The sequence below is a fragment of the Medicago truncatula genome, chromosome 2 (genome assembly GCF_003473485.1).
Source record: "Medicago truncatula cultivar Jemalong A17 chromosome 2, MtrunA17r5.0-ANR, whole genome shotgun sequence".
Taxonomy (NCBI): Eukaryota; Viridiplantae; Streptophyta; class Magnoliopsida; order Fabales; family Fabaceae; genus Medicago; species Medicago truncatula.
The window spans coordinates 22,222,534-22,244,211 of record NC_053043.1 but is presented as its reverse complement, the minus strand read 5'-3'; the positions used below and the strand labels follow the sequence as shown (position 1 = coordinate 22,244,211).

Here is a 21,678-nt window from a genome sequence, read left to right as displayed (position 1 = left end):
ATTTGTTATTGAATTTTCAATCGAAATTCGTATGAAATTACTGTGTAAAATGTTGATACTCATGTTTAATAGCTTTTTTTCTTGCAAGAACCTTAAAAAAATTATCTGCGATTGGTTTGTGGATTTGAAAAAGAAGTATGTGATTTCTACTTCCATTTCAATCCCGATCAAAACTACGTAAAAAAATTTGAATTTCATTGTGTAACAATGGAGATCTGGTCGGGTCAAATCGACCCGTTTTACGGTTGACGGGCGAAGAAGAAAAGATGAGTAAAAAAAAAAATAGACATGGCATGAATCAAACCAGCGACCTCACACAGACAGAGAACAACATTACCAACTACACCACGAATGCTAGTTTGTGTTTTTTGGATTTTTATTTTATTTAATGTTTATTCCAAGTTTTGAATTTGATTATTTAATTCATTTTGTTATGGGTTTTTATAAATACCAAGTCTTAAATAGACAAAAGCCTAAATAAATTTTATACTTTTTTTTTTGGTAGCCTAAATAAATAAATTTTATACGACAACACTTACATAAATGATAAATTTTATGATTAAATATGTTTTTTATTTCTATAAATATATCAATTTTTCTTTTTATTCTCCCTAAAATTTTGGTTCAATTTTTAGTCCCTTTAAAATTTTCAATCACTATTTTTGGTTCCTATTATAAAGTTAATTTTTGTATTTTCTTTTTTAATGAAATTATGCAGAAATGTGTAGATTTTTGTAAAATATAATAAATTTTTTAACAAAATACAAATTAAATATGAACTCTAAAGTGTCAAAAATATTAAATTCATGTTTTAAAAAATTCTAATTTTTTTTTTTTGCAGAGATTCTTATAATATTATGAATTTTTCTTCAAAATTTTATACAAAAATATGAATTTCTCAGATCGGGTTCCCGGACGAACAATCACCTCATAGACTAGTCAACTTAGGAACTAGTTCACTGCGGGGACATAAACATGCCTAGAATGTGAAGGACAGCAAGCACGTTCAATCCGATCGTTCAAAATGACCTTATCAAACGTAAAAGGATGTAGACACTTGAATTGCTCAGATCGGGTTCTCGAAGGTACGTCATCCGGATGAACAATCACCTAATTGACTAGTCAACTTAGGAACTAGTTCACTACGGGGACCTAAACGTGCTTAGAATGTGAAGGACAGGAAGCACGTTCAATCCGACCGTTCAAAATGACCTTATCAAACATAAAAGGATGCAAAAACTTGAATTTCTCAGATCGGGTTCACGGAGGTACGTCATCCGGACGAACTATCACCTAATTGACTAGTCAACTTAGGAACTAGTTCACTACGGGGACCTAAACGTGCCTAGATCGTGAATGACACCAGCCACGTTCAATCCGACCGTTCAAAATGACCTTATCAAACATAGAAGGATGTAGAAACTTGAATTTCTCAGATCCGGTTCACGGAGGTACGTCATCCAGACGAACTATCCTCCCGGAAACTAGTCAACTTAGGAACTAGTTCATTGCGGGGACCTAAACGTGCCTAGAAGGTGAAGGACAACAACCACGTTCAATCCGACCGTTCAAAATGACCTTATCAAACATAGAAGGATGCAGAAACTTGAATTTCTCAGATCAGGTTCACGGAGGTACGTCATCCGGACGAACTATCACCTAATTGATTAGTCAACTTAGGAACTTGTTCACTACGGGGACCAAAACGTGCCTAGAATGTGAAGGACATCAAGCGCGTTCAATCCGACTGTTCAAAATGTCCTTCTTAGATCTAAAAGGATGCAGAAACTTGAATTTCTCAGATCGGGTTCATGGAGGTACGTCATCCGGACGAACTATCCTCCCGGAAACTAGTCAACTTAGGAACTAGTTCACTACGGGGACCTAAACGTGCCTAGAATGTGAAGGACACCAAGCACGTTCAATCTGACCGTTCAAAATGACCTTATCAAACATAGAAGGATGCAGAAACTTGAATTTCTCAGATCGGGTTCACGGAGGTACGTCATCCGGACGAACTATCACCTAATTGACTAGTCAACTTAGGAACTAGTTCACTAAGGGGACCGAAACTTGCCTCGAATGTGAAGGACAGCAAGCACGTTCCATCCGACCTTTCAAAATGTCCTTAGACCTAAAAGGATGCAGAAACTCGAATTTCTTAGATCGGGTTCATGGAGGTACGTCATCCGGACGAACTATCCTCCCGGAAACTAGTCAATTTATGAACTAGTTCACAACGGGGACCTAAACGTGCCTAGAATGTGAAGGACAACAACCACGTTCAATCCGACCGTTCAAAATGTCCTTCTTAGACCTAAAAGGATGCAGAAACTCGAATTTCCAGGAGGAGATCATTTTCAATGGTCGGATCAAGTGAACTAGTTTCTGCATCCTTTTAGGTCTAAGGAGATCATTTTCAACGGTCGGATCAAGTGTACCTTTTGCCGTTCAGATTGTAGGCATGTTTAGGTCCCTGGAGTAAACTAGTTCCTAAGTTGATTGGTTTGTTTGATCCACTCACCTCCGGAAACCTGATCTTAGTAAATCAAGTTTCTATCTAGTTCATATTTCATTCTTACTCTAGTTCCTATCTCTGAGGTTCTTTTTTTTTTTAATAACAACACTAATATAACATTATTATAGAAAAGTTTGTTTACGTGAAACATAAATGCAAATACATTAGATTTACTTTTATTTATTATGTGAAATGAAATATTAACGAATAAAAGGAAGTAAATTAAAAAAAAAAAATAAGGGAATGATTTTTTTTGGCAGAATCATATTAACCAATTTCATTTTCCCTCCTATGCCAAAATAATTAAATTTCATTTCCCGTTCTATTTTACTTTCCCTCTAATATCAAAATAATCAAATTTCATTTCCCTCCTACCCTAGGCTGAACATTCCCCCCCATTTTATTTTCAGATATGGTCCCAAATTGAATGAAACTAGACTTAGATATGTTCTATTTTTCTTCTCCAAAACCTAAAAACCCTTCCTTCTCACCTTCAATCCCCCCCTCTCTCTCTTCCACCAAATCAAAATATGAAATTTTCTCTCTTCCCTTAGCAGAAATCTCCTTTCTCCTCTTCTCTCTGTCGCAAGCTCCTTCGTTTAATCTGAAACAGTGATTCATCGTAGATGATTCCTCTGACCGGGAAGACTCCGGTGAAGTTGAGAAAAACTCATTCAAAGTGCCTTTGGATACTATGAAAGATCTGGAGAAGGAATTATCGGTCAAGTAAGTTTTTTTTTTACTGGGTTTTCATCAAGCTTCAAACTTTCTCTTGTTAGTAGCTCCTGGTCTTGTTGGGTTATTGATTATTTTTTGTTTATAAACTTGGATTATTGCTTTTTTTTAATAACTAAATTATTGATTTTAGCATCTAGGTTCAAGAATTATGAAATAGAGAAGCACAAGATATGATTTTGTTTTGCCGGATTTGATGATTTATGAATTTACTGTCTTACCACTAAGTTGCTGAGTTTTTTTTTACCTGTTACTTATGTAGCAACCGGTGATAATGTCTATGTTTGTTTAATCAAAGCCATCATATGTTATTGTTGTGTCCAGTACGGGAAAGAGCATTTAAGTTTTTTTTTTTTGGAGAGAAAAAGAGCATCTAAGTTCTTATTTTTCTTAATGAAGGGCATTAAAGAAGTCCTAGCTCAAACGATAAAAAATGATCAAAATTGTTAGATCGGAAGCTCCAATGAGTGTTTGAATTTCGGTTGAATTTTCAATGACTATTGTCATTTTATTTATTAAAAAAAACATGAAAAATCTCATCAAGTTGTGTAATCTTTCAATTATAAGCTACTCCTCATCAACTGTAATATGCTCAAATATGTTTTTATCTTGGCAAAATATATGACTTTGTGCTTCTTTTATGTTATTCTTCTGCATTTCTCTCTGTTTTAGAGAAATGTCAAACATAGTGGTTTATATTGTTTAATTCAAAAGAATTGTCATTGGGAGTTAGTTCTTTCTTGTTTTTAGGAGACTATCAGAAGACCAACTTCTGTGATCATATATCTTACCACCAAACTGATTTCACCTTCCAGTTTTACTTGAATATGCTGCCAAGCGAGAAATAAGCGGCAACACGTGTGAATAATATGTTTTAACTCGATGCTAATTGTCTGCTAGATTGAGATATGATTCTGCTAATTAGCTACTTAACATGATGCTAATTGTATGCTAGACTGAGATGTGATTAATATTGATATTGATACCCTGAAGTCCCATTTATATTGAATCCTAGTTGCTAACCTATGCTTTGAAATTGTAGGTAATTAACTGTCCGCAGCTGAGAGAGATTTCACTTGAATTTTCTTGCCAAGAAAATGACAGCATTGATCTCATAACTATAATTGGTAAGGGCTGCTATTTGTTGGTTAGTTAAAACACTACCACCAAACCCATCTCCTCTTCACAACCATTAACCTTTTTTGTTGGTTAGTTAGTAATTGACTCACCTTTTGATGCTTTTTTATTTTCCAATTACAGGCATGATGTTGCAATGTTTATGAACTATAGAGTTCTAAGCACAGGGGAACTTGTAAGATTCTTTTATATGTTTGGCTGTTAAGAAATTGAGTTGCTGCTCTAAATTTTTAATTAATATAAGGGCAATAGTTCCTTTCATGCCTGCAATGCCTTATTTTACTTCAAATACCTATTTTTGTATTTAATTCTTTTTGTTTGTGCTTAAAACATGGTGGCTGACTATTAAGCTTGTTTTTTTTCTTTCATGTGATTAGCCACACATGTTGAAATCTCATCTGTTATAAAAGTTTGTACTCTATGCTGTTTTGAACTCTTAGTTTGTATGAATTTATAATGTTTTTAACTTTCTATTTGTATGTATTTGCACTATCTTTTGTATGATAAGTAAAGGAAGAGGCAATGGTAGAGGAAGGGCTTCCTCTCATCCACCTACAACTTCACCATCCATTCCCATTGATGTGTATCATTGGAAGAAGCTAAAATTGAGGCACTTCAAGAAAAGAATATTGAATAAGAAAAAATGAAGCATAAAAGGGATGAAAATGATACGAACAAGAAAGAATGAAGCAAAATATGGAAGAATGAGATCGAATGTTCAAGTGTCATGCTATAAAGTAATTTTAGAACCTTCTCACATGAAAGTACAAGTGAGAGTGATGATGCTAATGCGTATGGGTGAATATGATTTGTGCCCTTTGCATTATTTTTTATGTCACATTTTGATTAACTTAATGTGATATTATGGTCGAGAAACAAATTTATGTTTAAGTGTTATTTTCACATTTTGCTGAGTTGATGTTATTATTGTGGTCGTGAACAAACTTATGTTGGTCACTAAATGTAGGAACTTCATTTTTTTGTGATTGAATATTATGTAATTCAATTGATTTCAGTATACATAAAAATAATGGAAAAAAAATGGTGCAACCGAAGTTTGAGACAAAAATTAGTTTACATGTCAATTTTGGTGTGTTTTTGGTATAAGTAAATTTGACATACTAATCCTTTAAAAAATGTGGTCAGCATAGAAGAATATTTTTTTTGAAGACTAAAACGGCCTCAAATGACTAACAATATCAAATATAATCTAGTTGACTGCTGAATACTGCATAATTGTACTAAAAGTGAAGCACAAATTGAAATTTTGACGATGTAAACTGTTTATATAAGTTAATTTGACAAACTATACATTGAAAAATTCCTCCAACAATCAAAATATATTGATGACTGAAACAAACCCAATTAACTACGGTATCAAATATAACCAATTTGATAATTGGATATGACCTTATGGACTAATAATAACAAAAATATGACCAGCAAGTTTTTATTAAAAAAAAAATAAAAATAGATCAGCTAGTTCAATTGTTTATTGTGAGATGCATCTAGTATTATTAGTTTGAGTAATGTTATTTGAACAACCATATGAGACAACTTTTATGACAATTTATTTTTTCTCTCTTTTCATTGGTAAAAAAAAATGGAGAGAGAAAAAGGAAGAGAGAGAATAAGAGAATAATGTGAGTATGAGAGAGAAAGTTATCAAAAAGTTGTGAGAAAGTGGTTGTACAAATATCATTTCTCTATTAGTTTTTAGTTTAATGAACCGCACGCACAAGTTAAAAGCAACCAATATGTGTGGTGCTGTTGGTGTGTTTGTTGTTGTCTTTTGCAAAGGTTGCAGGTTCGAATCCTGCATTGCCTCAGTCCAAAATTTTATATGTTTAATATTTTTTTCCCAAGACCAAAATATGTATGTATATTTATTTTTTTAATTCTTCATCTTCTACCTCCAAACGGGTCATAAAGACCTGACTGAAAACCCATGCGACCCGGAACATAAAAACCATAACTTTATGCCTTTTTTACACTAAAAACTCAATTTAAACACAGAATCATAAACCAAATTACATATCCTTGTGATTTCAATCCAATTTCTTCATCTTTAAACACAACAAGTGAAAAAAAAAAAAAAAATTCAACAAAATATACTTAAAATTGGAGATAACGAAATTGCAAGCTAGAGGTTAACAAAGATCTGACAACAGATGTTAGAATTCCTCCACAACATGTTGCCAAAATATTATAATCTAAATCTATGAAGAAGTATGGAAAACCCATCCACAACATGCATTCTGTTAACATTCTTGCAAATCGTAAAACTAAGATAGCAGCAATTTCACACAGTAATTACATAAGCTTCTTGCAACATGATTTTTCATAGAGTAATTTCATAAAAACTTGATTTTTCATGGTGTAATGCCCTAATTGTTATTTTATTTATTTTTGATTTATTCGGAGTCTCATATGTGATTTTATATGATTTTTGGTGATTTATGTGGTGTGTGCATTTTATTATATAGTTTATTATAATAATAATTAGAATAAGTGGAAATTAATATTATTTTGGAAATTAGGGAGTTAATTAGAAATTATTAAAATTAAGGGGAATTAATAGAATTGAAGGGAGTTAAGAGAGAAGTTAAGAAAGAAAGAAAACAGAACGTTTTTACGTAAGAAAACTAGCTTTTGGAAGAAAAGGGAGAGGAAAAGCAAGAACAAGAGAGAAGAACAAGAAGGGATCGATTTTGCTGTAGCTTGTTGTGCAATTGAGTTCAGGTAAGGGTGAGACTATCTCTCATTAATAATTATATATAATTTCGAAAAATTGACCTAATTGCTTAACCTTGAGGATTAAATTGAGGGTTAGGGTTGTTGATGATTCTGAGGGGAATGGGGTAATGATCATGTTAATTATGTTGTAATGTGATGTTCAGAATGAAATCTTAATCTATACTGTTGTTGTGATCATAAATTGATTGAAAATAGAATTGATTGGATGAATTGATGAAGTTTTGTATGATGGTGGAATGATCTGTATTGTTGTTGTTGATGTCTGTTTGTGTTTCCTTTAGATGCCTAGTTTTGTATAGAACCTGTAAACATCTGCTGGGAAACGTTTTGGACGATCAAGGGATTAAAATTGGGTTTTGGAGTGGGAAAGGGTCTAAAACCCGTAGGTTTTGCACAGTCCAGATGAATAGTCGCTTAAGCGAACGACTCGTCGCTTAAGCGAACATTCATGTTAGCAACCCAGAAATCGTCCTTAGCCGTTCGCGCAAGCGAACAGAGAGCGAGCTTGTAAGCGAAAATTTGATTTGATTATGCCAAGGATTCGCTTAAGCGAACCGTAAGCGAACCTGTGAGCGAGGAACCTTTTTGATTCTGCCAAGAATTCGCTCAAGCGAACTGCAAGCGAACCGTAAGCGAGCAGAACCCAGACTTACTGTAAGCCGGTCGCTTAAGCGAACTAGCCGTCGCTTAAGCGAAGATGACCTTAGTCAGCCACTTTTGAACCTTGCCTCGTGCACTAGGGGATCCTTTTGAGCATTTTTAGATGTTCCTTTCAACTTGTAAGATCATTATATGTATTCTGAATCCTACTAAACGCATTGTTAAATCGAGTTGATATAGTTTAATGAATTTGTGGATTGAAGTGAGTGTGAACCAAGTGAAAAGATGTTGCGTTGAATGACTTGATGTATTAGTATGATTGACATTAATTATACATTTTCCGATGTTGGATTGGTTGAGATGGAGTCGTATGTCATATACATACATACGCATTAGTGGAGTTGTATGTAGATATACACAAGTGGGTTAGTCGCATAAGCATAAAAGTGGGAGAGCTTCGGCTTTGGAACGCCTTGTTGTTCAAAGCGGTGGAACACTAGTTGTTCAAAGCGGTGTTGAGCGGTGAAGACTTATGTCCTGATGATAATGCTTTAACCATTCGACAGCGGTGTGGGTCACGACCCTGAAATATGGTACCACATGCATAGTTGCAATTGTCGGGGAGTCTTAGAGGTGTTGTCATGTCATTGCATGAGTCGTTGTTGTTGGTTGAATCGTTATATTGTTGATGATGTTGTTGTTTATGAAATACTTATGTATATGGAAAAGCATTGATATTTTAGGGTGCTAGATTCAATTGATGTTATTATATATTATTATTATTGTTTGAGAATCTCACCCCTTCTGCTTGAAAATGTTGCCCTTCCTATGGGTAACTTGCAGGTGATCCTAAGTAGTAGGTGGTGGCTCAAAGTGTCTAGGGCTGTGACACGTGGGATGGGATTTTTATATGTGTCTTTCATTCCTATGTATCAAATTTTGAACAATGCCGTTGTAGCCCTATGATTGTTTGGATTTTCTGGTTGAGGCTTTTATGCCAAGAATTTATTCGGAGAATTTAATTTGTTGCGGTTATTAATGTCGAGTTAATATTTCCGCTGAAAAATTAATGGTGAATCTTGAATGTTGTGAATTAAATAGATTTTTATATTCTATTTACAAGTTTTTTTTTTTGATTTAGAAGTGTGACATGCCCGTTGGGATAATACTCTGATGCATGTTTATTTTATTAAATAATTGATTATTGGGAACGGGGTGTTACACATGGAGTATGTGCTTCTTGCAAGATGTGTATGAAAACTAAGATATCATTAATTCCATAAGCTTCAAACAGTAATTTCATAAGCTTCTTGTAAATTGATGGATGTTAAGTGAAGGGTGTGTGATTCTAAAGTAGGAGGTACATGTACATTTTGAGGTTGTGGAGTAACAAGACTACGGCACACCAAGAATGAAAATGGAGACAAAAAGGGTTGAACGGGGGTGGAGACATTTTGTGTGTGTTTTTGAAATGGTGGAGACATGTTTTTGCATCTGGGTTGGGTTGTGAGATGACAAAAGGATGGATTCAATGTTATGGTGTGTCTGAGATTGATCTAACGGGTGAGATTGGATCAAACTTATGGTATGTTAGTGATTGTGTGTGGAGAGATGTTAGTGTTCCTTATGTTTAATCTAGACCACATATCTAATCCAATGGTATTTTTTACTACCTCACCAGTGAGGGACCTATCAACTACCTCATCCTAGCCGCCACCATAATCTACACATGTTTTATGGTTTTCCCCAATGTTCGTGCATAGCGGTTGCCGTAAGCATTGCAACGTTCATGGCCTACCTTGTACCCGAATGTGCCCATCATTTTCAATTTTTTTTTTATCGTCCATTATTCTAAAATAATTGAAAAATGATAGATATAAATTTGTTATAATGTTCTATTGATTGTTAGCACAACTAAACTCGAATTTCATTGAGAATAGAAATGTGAAACTATTAGCTTGCAATGAAATTTATGGACATCGATCAAATCAAGAGTTTTTATTTCAGATCTGGAGTTTATAGGTCTAATTTGGAATAAGAAACGTTCTTTCAGAAAGGGTAAAAAAAACATGTGGATTTTATGTGAAAAATGTGAAACAAGATGTTGAGTTTGAAGAAGATGAGATGTTGAAGAAGATGCTTGTTTGTATATTTTTTCTGGGTAAGTTGGAAAGAAATCAGTTATGGAAAGAAAGAAATGAAATGAGAGTGATGAGACAATACTGAAGTAAATGGGAGGTGCACTGGAAGAAACAAAAAACATTAAAATTCTATTTTCAGTTTTTTTTTTTTTCTCTCCCTAGCAGGTTGCCAACTGTCACATGTCATGAAAGGTGGGGTTTAGCATGGGAAATGGGAGTTGTTTCCCACCATGGGAAAGATTTTTATGACCATTCGATTAAAGAGATGTACATATTTTATAACAGACTGCCTATATTATATTTTTTTCTTTCTTTTCATATTGTCTTCAACCCATGAATACCAAAATTTTACAGAGATCTGAAATCCATGCTTTACTAAAGCCTTTTCAAGTAACATTAATAAACCCAAAAACACATTGATTCTTGGCCTTTTTTGCAAGAACCTAAAAACACATGTAAATAAAAATTACCAAGTCTAAGAATAAAAAAGTGTGGGAACATTGATGAACAAAAAATCAAGTTGAAGACAAACATCAAAATTTGCTCACGGCAATGATTTTGATTTTGTTTTCCTATGAATTAACTTGTTTTGTTTTTAACTTAATTGGTTCAACAAAAAATTAAGTAAAAAATTGAAAACAAATCTTGGTGTGTTTCAAGAAATAATTATATGATTTTCGGATTATAACACTCTGAATTGTTGTCTGTTCATAGGAAAACAAAATTGAATTAATGAACAAAACATTAAGTTAAAAACGATCATAAAAAATATGCAATGGTATTTCTTGTTAACTGTTGTTTAATTTTATTTACTAGGTGTTTTAAGAACAACATGATGAAGATGAAGTCAGTAGTGGTCAATAACTGGAATTTGAGAGGTTGTTGTTGGAGGTATGGTGGATGAGTAGAGTCATGGAGGAAAAAGAAGGATGATGGAAGATAATGTAAAAATAATCTAGTGTTGAAAGACTATGATAATATTATGTTCCTTACATGATCTAATGGTCATAAAAAACTTTCCCATGATGCGAAACAATTCCCCTTTCCCATGCTAAACCTAACCATCCTGAAAATGGGAACTTTCCTATGGTGGGAAAAAACTTCTCATTCCAAGGCTAAATGCCACCTTGTTTTTGAATGAGATTGATATAGAAACATTTTAATAAAAGATGGGTAATGATTATATGAATGGTCTTATTTATAGATCTCAATTACAGGAACTATTTGAGTAACCAAATCTAACTACCTACCTAACATTTTAACTAACTCTAACTACCTTAATTAATTTCACCTTTCTTTGAACTATTTTAACATTCCCCTCAAACTCAAGGTAAGAGAATTTTTACTTGAATTTGAAGAAAATTATTTTTATAACATACAAAACTTCCTATAAACACATAGAAATGATGTTTTTGCGCCCAACAATAGTTAACTATTACCAAATTTGTTCAACAATAGTTAACTACATGTATACCAAAACAACTTAAAAAAAAAAACTCCAGCGATAGTTAACTACTCTGGAGAATCAAAATTGTTTTTTTATTATTATAAACAATGTCGTGTTCTCATTTGTCGGGTTAGTTCTCATTTGTCTAATTGTGCTACTCTTGTGCTTTGTGGTGTAATACAAAAAGTATAAAAAAAATTGAAATCATGATTTTGCAGTGTGGCTGACTCATGTAGTTTTCTCGTTTACCTTTAAATTATGTCTTTGGTTCTAGCCGGATTTAGTGTTTAAATTCGAACAATATAAATCTTGAGACCAGTCTCACACACATTGGAAGAACATGGCACCATCATAATAAAAATTAAAAATAAAAAACAATTTTGATGTTCCACGGTAGTTAACTACTGTTGGAGTTTATTTTCTTAAGTTGGGTTGGTATACAACAATAGTTAACTACTGTCAGACAAATTTGACGGTAGTTAATTGTCGTTGGGAGCAAAAATATCATTTTCATGTGTTTTTAAGAAGTTCCGTATGTTAGAAAAGTAATTTTCGAATTTGAATTACAAATCCAAAGCTCAAAACTGAGAGAAAATGATGGCCCAAAATAATTTTAAAGCTCAAAATGGTATGCACTAAAAAAAAGTGTTTCTTTTTTTATTCCATGAGTTTCTCATGTACCCTATGCAGTTCGAAATAAAACCTCTAAAAATACGTTGAAATTGAATAAGGCGCGCGAGAAGCTTATATCTTCCAATAATTTCCGTAAACTGAAAACGCCATAAATTCAAGTTTCATACCATTTACAAAATTCAAGTTTCAATCAAGTAAATTTTTTTCCAGTCGAAGCTGAACGTTTGACGCAAATTCACTATCTGATGCCTAATTGATCACTGTTGGTTCTTTTAGGTGTTGTTGTTAGGGGATTCGCCATTTTATGGGTGTTGGTGGTTTTTTATGTGTTTTTATTTTCTCTTTTTGGTGTAATACTTGGGATTTAATTCCCATATATATATATATATATATATATATATATATATATATATATATAATATTTTGCCATTAAAAAAAAACTCTCACTACCAAGCGTCAATTACACGCACAACCCAATGGTGGACTGATCGATTACCAGCCACCGACAATTGATGATCCCAATCCCAGTCCTCTGTTCGTCCTCATTTGAGAAAGGAAACAATATGAAAACGAGACACACTTGGTTGGACACAAATCCAAATAAAAATATTTGGACACACACAAAACCAAGAAAGAATTAAAGGAAAATAGAATTACAATATATCAATTGATGTGACTAAATACTTTTTATTTAATTTTATGTTAGTGTATTTAAATAATATTTATTTGGAGTTGTGTTTATGAAATACTTTCACGTACAAACACATATTTTCACGGACACAGGTTGAAAGATGTAAATGTTTTGATAATAAAGTTGAATATAATAATAGAACTAAAGTCAAGGTAGGTCAGATCAAGTAATAAAAGGTAGAGATTAAATTGGTGAAAATATTACTCCCTTCGTCCTATAATATATTTGATCATGTGCACTATTGATTTAACATACTTTGACTATGTTTTTCTCGTAATATACAAAGATAAATAATATTATATACGATGTTGGATTCGTCTCAATAAATATTTTTTAAATATTAAATTTTTATAATTTTTTTCTAATAGAAAATCAAAGATATTAAAGACAAAAAAATATACATTAGTATTAGTATTAGTATGTGTGATAAAGTTAATTGTATCACTTAAGAGAAATGAAGTATACTTTAAGAATGTAATTGTTGACATATAAGAAAGAGAAAAAGAGTGTCAACTTGGAAAAATAGTTGACCAAAAAAAAAAAGGAAAAATAGTGTAAGGACTATTTAGTATTTTACTATACTTTATAAACTAAGTAAAGTTCTGTTTCCATGTGCAAAGTTCTGTTTTCCAAGTAATTTCTTCGAATTTTCGTAAAAAAGAAGAGGTAATTTCTTCGAAATATCTTCCAGGTGCAATATTATTCACAGTACTAGCACTTTTATCCTTTTTTTTCTTTTTTTTTTGTCAAAATAGAACTCTTATCTTTTGCCTCCACTCCACCTACTACATTTATGCAGGACAGCATTAAATATGAAGTTATTAACATGAATTCACAAGTTAAGAAATTTGTAAGATAGAAACATTTTTTGAAAAATTGTCTATTTAATTACTCTTTGTCTACTATATATAGACACATCCTACCCAAACAAAACTACTACCTCTAACTCTAATCTAAAGCTGTTGTTATATATATATACACACAGATTATTTGTGTCATGTCTTATTACTCATTCGTGCTAGTTTTGTTTCTGGCAATTATCTCTCTTACCAATGGTCGCAATTACAGTCCTCCACCAACTGCAAGACAACATACACAAAAGCCTCCGGTTTTTAAACCTCCTATACGAAAACCGATTACAGTCCCAAGTGCACCACATATACACCCTCCACAGCGATCTCGACCACCTCCCATGATGTAAGAATTCAGAACGCATAGAGAATCGAACGTGAGACCTTAAAGAGGAGCACACTTCCAGTTCTATACCAATACTATTAGACCAATCCAACTAGGTTAAGAAACGTATGTTGTTATATTTCAATCTTAATTAATTAGTATCTTGTTTTTATCTTTGGATGGTCATTTGTTTTTCTTTATTGTGGTTTATCCTTGTGTCTTGTGGTTTAGCATTTGTTTAAAATAAATCTTCCAACAACAAATTAATGGATCGTTGAAATATTTTACACTTGTTATCATATCATTTAATTTTGTTTTTTTAAGAAGTTAAATTGGTCCACTTAAATTTACATCAAGAAGAATCGAATCTAAGACTTTGAGAGGAGCTCATTTCAATGTTCAGGTCAACACCATTAAACTAACTCACCTAAATTTGCATCGAGAAAAATCGAAATTGAGACTTTGGAAGAAACACACTTGCATGTCCAAGCTAACATCACTAGACCAACTCAATTTACGTTTAATTTGTACACGTGAATTTAAAATTTAATGTTCAAAAATTGAGAATTCTACTTTAACATTCCACTCAAACTCGGATTGGTATTCCGTGCTTTAATAAAGCACACAGTTTTCACTCTATACTAAATCTCGACCATTAATTAAAGATCAAACGGTCCAAATCAATACAATTTTATTACGAGAGAATAATCAATACAATTATAAAATCATTCAAAACAATATCAGCCACACATTTTAAAGCAGATGGTGGTCTTCATCTCTTACGGCGTCATGCTATAACAGCAGGAAATTCAAATCCCTCAAACTCGAGTAGTGAATTCTTACTTAAATTTGAAATACAAATCCAAAGCCCATAACCAATCGAAGTTTGAAATGGGTAGTTTTAGTCCTTCTAAACAATTAGAGAACTGGTTCATTGATTCAGCTGCTTACCATATTACACCTAACTAAACAACAACACATGATAAAAGGTCATATGAAGAATCATGGGTATTTATGTCTTCCAGGAAATGGTCCATGCTTAAAAGTCAAATATGTCGGCTCTACAGTTTTCATATGTAAATAACTCCAAGTCTCGAATAGAAACTAACAGAAAGTTTAGTCACTGTTGCAAATTCGATGAGAAAACTACACCAATAACAAATTTGATGTGTGGAGCAAGGAACAATTAAATAACCAAAACAAAGTGTATGAAAAACAATTATAAACACAAGGCAAAAGTAGAAAACAGCGGGAGAGAAATGAAGAGAGAACTCAAAAGAATTTGTTGACCTAGTTTGATCCAAATTGACCTAATCTAAGGGAGAGAGCAACCCTCCGTTTCACTATATGATGAGTAACCTTACTAAAGAGATATTAATGGGTTACAAGAATAAGTCTGCCGCTGTTAACCAATATTTTTAAAGGCTATAATATAATGCAGTCAAAATAGGTTGACCTTCTCATCGAAGAAATTGTTTTCTCTCTCCGATCGAAGTTGGACTTGCTGAAAATGCTCGAAAGCGTGTGTTTTAGTTCGACGGGCGGAAAGTTATCGAAGGGCAGTTTTGTTGTGGTTCGGATAAGGTCAAGCAACAGATATTTCAAGACACTTTCGAAATTCAAATCGAATGAATAAGTATTGTTAGTTTACTGCCGTTATAGTTTTAAATTCAAATCTAGGTAGTTATTTCTATTTGTATAAATAGTAGTTTTTCCTAAAAAAAAGTGGTCACAATTCAATCATACAAAAAACTTACACTCAAATTATTTGCACGAGAGAGAGAAACGAGTCACAAGTTGCAATGTATGAACATGTGTACTCGTTTACTTGTGTGTAAAGGCTCAAGTTAACCTTTCCACAAAGTAATTGATGGTAATATTTACCAATAAGGTAATTAACGGTTCCTCTTTTCATTTTCTTATTTTCTTTGCTCTTTTCATCATTGGTATATGGTTATACTATCCTTTACAACAACATATGAACTATTATGATGGTTGCAATAAGTCCATCGAAGCTTAGCATCCATATTTTCTTTTGACTTTAAGTAATTTCATCGAAGTATCTTCAAGGTGCAATAATCCACGGTACTGGCAGTTTTATCTTTTTTTTTTTTGGGTCAATAGCACTCTTATTCTACCTCCACACCAACTACTAGATTTATGGAAAATAGCACTAAATAATACAAAGTGATTAATATGAAGTCACAAGTTAAGAAATTTGAAGGATAAAAATATTTTCTTAATGTTAACATAATCCGAAAAGGAAAATGCTAAGAAGATAAAGCCGCTAGCTACACTGCACTTTGTTACGGTGGTGGAGCCAGAAAAAAATATCAGGGTGGGCCACTAAAATTAACTATTGAAAAATTGTTTAAAGTCTCGCAAATTAGATTCATAATTGAATTATTTAAATTTTTCGGGTGGGCCACTACACCAATTTGCGGGAATTTGGATCAACCGAAACCTAAAACCGACATAAAATTGTATAAAATCTCGCAAAATATACCTATAATTGAATTATTTAAATTTTCGGGTGGGCCACTACACTACTTTGCAAGAATTTGGATCAACCAAAACATAAAACCGACACAAAATTGCATAAAATCTCGCAAAATAGACCTATAATCGTTGATTTTTTAATTTTTCGGGGTGGGCCGTGGCCCACCCCAGCCCATGGAGGGCTCCGCCACTGCTTTGTTATGTGAGCAGTAAAAATTAGGCTAAAGTGCACTTTTCCACCCTTAACTTTAAAAACTTGCAATTTTGGCCCCCTAAATACAAAAACTACAATTTTAGCTCCCTAAGATTTAGCCCCTTTGCATCTTTGATCCTTTTGTTCAATTAAGAAAAAGATTCATATAGGGTGAGATATGCTTATAATACAGTTTGTCATCGAAAAAAATGGGAATAACTAGTGTTAAAGGGCTTTAGCAAAGGATAATAAATGCATATGGTGGCTTGAAAAGGATTTATGTACCAGTAAAAAAACACATTAATATGTTTAAATGTATAGACCAATCAGCTATAGAGAATGAATGCAATTCTTGAAACTGAACACATGGAGGAATGCTCACATATGAAAGAAAAATAGTATACAAAAGAATATATATTATAGATCAAAATTCTCATAACACTACACCATTTGTTGTCTCTGGCAACACTTTTTTAGGGGACGTGTAAAAATTGTCTCCTAAAAGGCTCTAAGGCGACGATTTATGAGTGTTGCCAAAAAAAAATTCGCAACCCCTGATAAACGTCCCCTAAAATACTTTTGGGGACGATTTTGGAGCGTTACTCTATTATTTCTTTAGTGACAACCATTAATTGTCCCCTTAGATACTTTTGGGGACGATTTCGGAGCGTTACACTACTTTTTCTTTGGTGACAACCATTAATTGTCCCCTTAGATACTTTTGGGGACAATTTTAGATTGTTGCATACAAATTTCACCAACATCAAATTTTTTTTGGCAATCTTCCTTCGAAGCTTGTTTACAAAAAAAACAAATTTTCCCTTCAATCTGGCCTGATCAACACACCTTTGACCGCATTTCTAATTTTTCTTTTCAAAATAACTAATAATTTGCATAGCTGGGGGCCGAACACGCAACCTATAGGACAAACAAGACACCCATCAACCAACAGACCACATACTTTTTTGTGGTGAAGTTTACTTTTTCTCTATTATATATAGTTAACTATTCTACCATGAAAACACTACCACTATACCATTGCTCACATGATTCAAGTGGTTAATACTCTTATATAAAAAAAAGTTAATTTAACTCTTATTTTAGATTATAATATATTGTTAATGTTATACGGAATGAATTTGTGTAGGTATGAAATACACATATAATGATAAATTTTGATGAGTTTTGACAATTGGTTTATTAGTTTTTATTTTTATTTTTTTGTGATTGAGAGATCCAGATTAATATAATCCAACCAAGTTTTATACAAGTGCACTTTTTTTTTTTTTTTTTATATAGAAATTAAGTTATAAATCCGATTTAATCTGATTCAGTCATGCGGTTCAACCAATAACCCATTAGTTGAACCATTGACTCCGTGACCTAGTAATAGGGTTGGGAATAGGCCAAGCCGACCTACAGGAGCCTACGATCTGGCCTGTTTAAGTCTGGTGTGGCCTGATCTGTTTGTTAAAAATGCTAGGCTTAGGCTTTTAAAAAAGCTTATTTAAGTAAATAGGTCAGACTTAGGATATCAAAAAAACCTACGAAGCCTGATAGACCGACCTATTTATGCATATATTTGTTACAATAATCTATATATAATATATATAAAATGAATATATGATTTTGGACTAACTTTCTCAACTTCAATAATACCCTGAATAAATTTGTTACAATATGAAATATTTAAACATATACTTTAAATCAAAATCAAAATAATTTTAATTAAGATCTAAATTTCCTAAAAACTAATGACACAATAAAAAGAGCGGGCAAACATAAATGAAATGATTGTCTAAACATTAGTAGTAATAACAGTAACAATAATATAATACCACCTTCGTCTTTAATTATTGAATCCTTTTAAATAAATAACGGGAATTAAAAAAATTGAAAATGTGTTGGTAAAGAATTAATTAATGTACTTAAAAATATCAAAGATGATTTATAAAAAGAGACAATTTTTTTCTTAAAAGGATCTTATATTTAGGGACTGAGGTAGTAATAATAATTGATATTATTAACAAACATAAACATTTGACTATTGTAAAAAAAAAAAAAAAACTTAGACATTATTATTATATTTTTCACGCAAAACATAAACATTATTATAATTCCTAGAAAAAACATTATTATAATATAATACATATTGGTACAATTATTAAAAGAGAAGAAAATCACTTCAGATCTAGAAAACGTAAAATCACTTCCAAACGCACAAGAACTTGGTACCATGTCGTTCTCTGAAGGCAAGGTTCAATCCCCTTCACGTTCACGCCCAAATCCTTTCAATTTCTGTCTTTGCCCCTCAAATTGTAACACCCCGTTTTCCCAATATCAAAATTTCATTAAAAACATAGCATTTATCAGAGTAAGCATCAAAACAACGGAATATCACATATAACATAATCCAACAGTCAAATAATAATTTAACCAATATCTTAAACATTGCAGCGGAAAATCATAATCATAATTCGTAAAACGTTTTGGCACGCAGGCCCAACAAGTATCTCAAAAGAGTTAGTCAAAACAGTAAATATTCATGGCAGTTCACGTAAGAGAATGAAGCATGTTATAGCATAAAACCCCATCCCGTTACGTATCAGAGCGACCTAGACGACACAGTGAAGGCAAGGCCACTCACGACGGCAACTGCACACTAAGCACGATCACCTGCAAGTTACCCATACGAAGGGCAACATTTTCAAGTAGAAGGGGTGAGATTTCATAATAAAATAACATTAATCAATGTAATTGCGAATCATAAATTAACATCATAATCATTCCATTATTAACTTTGCATAAATGCTAAACAGTTATCACGTAATCATATATCCAATTCATTATGAACAACGTAACATAATCAATAAACACTTATCACATAATCACATATTCATTCATTATCAACAAGGCATCTTAATCATGACAATGTGACAATGCTCCTAGACTCCTTATATGCATGTGGTACCAATCGTCATCATAAGTATTAATATACTTTAATCGTGCGGAGGACAAAGCTCCTATAAAACGTGCGGAGGACAAAGCTCCTAATATTCGTGGTGAGGACTAAGCTCAATGATATGCTATGCATGGACACATATGAACAAAACATCGTAATCAACTTATCAACATGCATCCAATAATTTGGAGCTAAACTTCATCATATAATTATGCACTTAGTTAAATAACGGAAGCAGCATAAACAGGTCACATAACAAGATGATATCATTATATCAAAGCACATAATTTGTATCATTATCACATCTTCTTATCTTGCATGAATATACAATACAATAGTTCATATTCAATTAATATTAATATAACTTAAACAACTCTACAGTCTGCATTAAACGACATCACTAGGTCTCATTACCAGTTAGGGGTTCACTCTTGATCAACAAGTGCGACACAGATCGCATAAACACATAAACAAGCTCATCCTGGTTGTACTCGCGAGGCGAGAGTACTTCCTCGCCATGGCGAGTACCACTCAACTCCCAAACTAAGGTTGTTCTGGGTTCCCTCTGATCCTACATTCATTCCTAATCAATGCTAGGTATGTTCAGGTACTCAAAGGCATACAAGATTCAACTAAAAAGGTCGAAACACGAAATATGACATGCACTCTGCCTAAGCTCGCGAGGCGAGGAAACGTTGCTCGCCATGGCGAGTTGCACCAAACAACTCGCGAGGCGAAGGGAAGGGGCTCGCGTGGCGAGCGATGAAGTTCATCTCTCGCGAGGCGAGGATCATCACTCGCCGTGGCGAGCGATGAACAGAAGCACGGGCAGACTAGGGTTTTTCTCAAAAATCCATCACACAACATGGTTCAAAGCGTGGTTTTGATTCCAGAATTCATCCTAAACATATTCTAAGGTTAAAGGACGGTTCTTTCATCAATCTAACAAGTTTTACCGTTTGATCATCAATTTTTAGGGTTTTGACCTAATTCCAAAACTTCTCTAAATCAATCCTAACTTTGTCAACTAATCATCAGAATTACAGTAAATAACATTATTGAATTATTAGTCTCACCCTTACCTGGTTATGAAGAAATCGCAGCCCTCTCTATGCTCTTCTCCCTTATAAGCTTTTCTCCCTTTTTCCAAAAGTTTTCACGTACAATGGTTTTCTAAAGATATTAGGTCTTCCCTATTTATACCTCTTTCTAATAACTTATCTTATCTCACTTTCTCCCCCAAAACTATCTAAAATATCAAAACAGCCCTCAACTAAATATTTTATATTATTTTCAAATCTTTATTCTATTTAACAATAAAATAAATCTCATAACATAATCAAATCCTCCAAAACTCATAACTTATCACGTCATCAATCAAATCATCGTAAATCATCAAAACATACCAAAATCATGCACATATTATATAATTATAATATAATGACCTAAACTCGATTAAATAAACGATTAAACGAAAGTGGGCGTTACAACTCTCCCCCACTTAAAAGATTTTCGTCCTCGAAAATTTACCTCAAGTAAACAACTCTGGATAAGACTCCAGCATCTTACTCTCAAGCTCCCACGTCAAGCTTTCACCAGTCGCTCCCGACCAAACGACTCTCACGAGAGGTATCTCCTTGCCTCTAAACGTCTTCACTTTACGATCATCAATCCTCAACGGTAAAGTTTCTACCGTAAGGTTGTCTCTAACTTGCACATCGTCACTTTGGATTACATGAGATGGATCCGGAACATACTTTCAAAGTTGCGACACATGGAAAACGTTGTGCAAATTCGAAAAATGCGGCGGTAAACCCACTCGGTAAGCCACCGTTCCAACTCTTTCCAAAATCTGATACGGACCAATGAACTTCGGGGTCAACTTCTTTGACTTCAAAGCATGTCCTACACCAGTCATAGGAGTGACTCTCAAAAACACGTGGTCTCCTTCCTGAAATTCAAGATCTTTTCTACGCTTATCATGATAACTCTTTTGTCGACTCTGCGACGCCTTCATTTTCTCTTGGATCATCTGAACTTTCTCAGTAGTTTGCTGAACAATCTCTGGTCCTAAGACCGCTCTTTCTCCTGATTCAAACCAACACAACGGAGTTCTGCATCTCCGACCATACAAAGCCTCGAACGGTGCCATTCCAATACTAGAATGATAACTATTATTATAAGTGAAC

At 33.3% G+C, this 21,678-nt stretch overlaps 1 long non-coding RNA gene across 2 annotated transcripts; it reads left to right on the top strand.

Moving 5' to 3' along the window:
- The first annotated feature begins 2,939 nt into the window (after positions 1-2,939).
- On the top strand, positions 2,940-5,408 carry LOC112419144 (uncharacterized). 2 transcript variants are annotated; one of them, XR_005644122.1, is made up of 4 exons: positions 2,940-3,244; positions 4,296-4,380; positions 4,514-4,565; positions 4,904-5,408. It is a non-coding gene; the product is annotated as an uncharacterized lncRNA (long non-coding RNA). The 2 variants fall into 2 exon arrangements; XR_003009247.2 differs by having other exon boundaries at positions 2,942-3,244; positions 4,514-5,408.
- Positions 5,409-21,678: the final 16,270 nt, after the last annotated feature.